Raw genomic sequence first — 2,302 nt, forward strand, 5'->3', positions numbered from 1 at the left:
CGAATCTAGGAAGATGCGGTTGATCAATACTTTCCGGAGAAACAATAGAATAATGTTCAATTCGAGTTTGAATTGGAAGTGAAGCAGAGTAAATTGACGAAACTTGTTCATTTAATTCGCCAATTGGAATCAAAGCTGGAGAATAAATTTGAATTGATGACGTTTCAACCAATGGAACATCCGATAATACGGGAAGCCTGACCAGCTGGATGACAAGTTCCTTACGCGACAAAATAGGTTCTCCAATCATAGAAGCTGTCGATGGACGACTGCTCGACAAATTAATCGTGAGGTCGTCTGTCTATGACAAAAGACATACAGAAAGAGCATGGATTGAAGATAATTCTGCCGCAACCTTTACCGGAGTGACGGGACGATCACCAATAATAACAATGTTCTCGGGAGCGTTTTTCTCAAAATCTAACAAAGAATCTGCCGATGGAAAAATGGTCGATAAATTCGCTCTGAGCTGACTCTGTGGCACAACAGAGACATTAGGAGAAGAAGAATGAAGTGCAGACAATGCTGAGGCAACGCTTGCTCCGGAAACCCGACAATCACCAATAATCACTTTCTCGAGAGGGGCTTGAGTAAGTTTTAACAAAGAATCCGTCGATGGAAAAATGTTTGATAACTTAATAGTGAGTTTTTTCGGTGGCAGAAGAGAGGCTGAAGAAGAAAAACGAAGTGCAGATAATGCTGCAGCAACGCTTGCCCGGGGAATGCGACGACTGACATACATTTTATTGAAAATGTTTTTAGCAGTTTTCCGTATTTTCGGATCTTTATTAGCATTTGATTTATTCCTCTTATTTGCCGATTCTTCAGAAGGCGCTGCCACCCTGAGCAATTCTTGTGAGTTAACAGTATTACAACGAGCGCTAGAAGTAACGGGAGTTAATCTAGTTAATAATACTGATAACTCACAAAGATTAACTTCTTGTTGACAACGCACCTTCCAAATAGACAATGAAGGGATTTTCGGCTGCTCTTGAAAACAATAACGCTCTAGACGGATAACCAATTCTCTGTTGGATTGGGGAGAACTCGTTATGGGTCTAGCCGAAGTTGAAGCAGATCCTGAAACTAAAGCGACCCGAAAAGCCGGAAATAAATTTGGTTTCGGTTTGGTTACTTTCGAACGTTTCTTGTTTCTGCGTCTGTTTGACTTTGCTTGTTTCCTACCTTTTCCTTCATTGGCTATTATAAAAACTGGTGTCAAGTTTAGCGGGTTTGGGACGGTGAACAGAAACTCTTTATTTTCTTGAAAAAGCCTACGTTTCGACTATATATTTAGTCTTCCTCAGGGCTATTCAACATTAAAGGGCTCCATGTCAAGACAATGACCACATATCCACAAAAAACACGAATTCTGGTTGATAACGAACAGAAATACGTTTTTCACGAGCAGACAGACTGGCGATTACACTGGCAGCACATATTGAATATTATATTGGCTATTATATTGAATAAAACTTAATAAATATATAATAAAAAACTTATGCTACTTATAACTAAAATAGAGGAAAGTGATGATGAGATTATCTGGAAAATAAAATTCAAGAGGATTTTATAAATGTGGGTCGAAAAGGTATAAATGTTATGTATGTAATGTATCAACGGAACTGTTAACCACCCCCTGTGAAAGGCCTTGTGTTAGAGAATACAAAACATGCTGGATAAGTCGAATAATTGAGATGCAAGTTTATAGTGAACGTATTATACAATTATGCGGTGGAAGCATGTTAAAAAAAGTCGAATTATTTTAGAATCACATAGAATAATTACGTAATGACAGAGAGCGGACAATCATAGAAAATCGGTTGCTTGTCGGTTGTTTTTTTTTTACTTTCAAACTGTTACTGAATTAGGAAATTGAAAAAAATTATAAACTATAAAAATAAGAATGAGGAGAGGACAGCATCGCCAACCAAATTCTGAAGACCTATATGACGTTAAGCTTCTTGACATTAAGTGCAATTGCTCATGACCGATATACAGGGTGATTCAAAATTAGCGTCATTCCTTTTAAGAGGTGTTAGAGGCTCCCTTGGGGAGTACCAAAAAAATATTGAAATTACCTTTCTCGAAAATTTCTAGAAGATATTAACAGTTGAAGATTGAATTTCAACTTTGTTATTAATAATTATTTTGAAATTGTTCCATGTTCAATTGGTAGCATATTGGAATACTTAAGCATTCAAATTGAAAAATTACGATCTTTGCTTCAAATTACGAAAATTTTTGATATCAAAAAAGTTCTCTTCTACAATTTTTTGATGAAAAGGCACAGCGGCAATGA

The sequence above is a fragment of the Dendroctonus ponderosae genome, unplaced genomic scaffold (genome assembly GCF_020466585.1).
Source record: "Dendroctonus ponderosae isolate FM_Combo_2020 unplaced genomic scaffold, Dpon_F_20191213v2 Dpon_F_20191213_11, whole genome shotgun sequence".
Classification (NCBI taxonomy): Eukaryota; Metazoa; Arthropoda; class Insecta; order Coleoptera; family Curculionidae; genus Dendroctonus; species Dendroctonus ponderosae.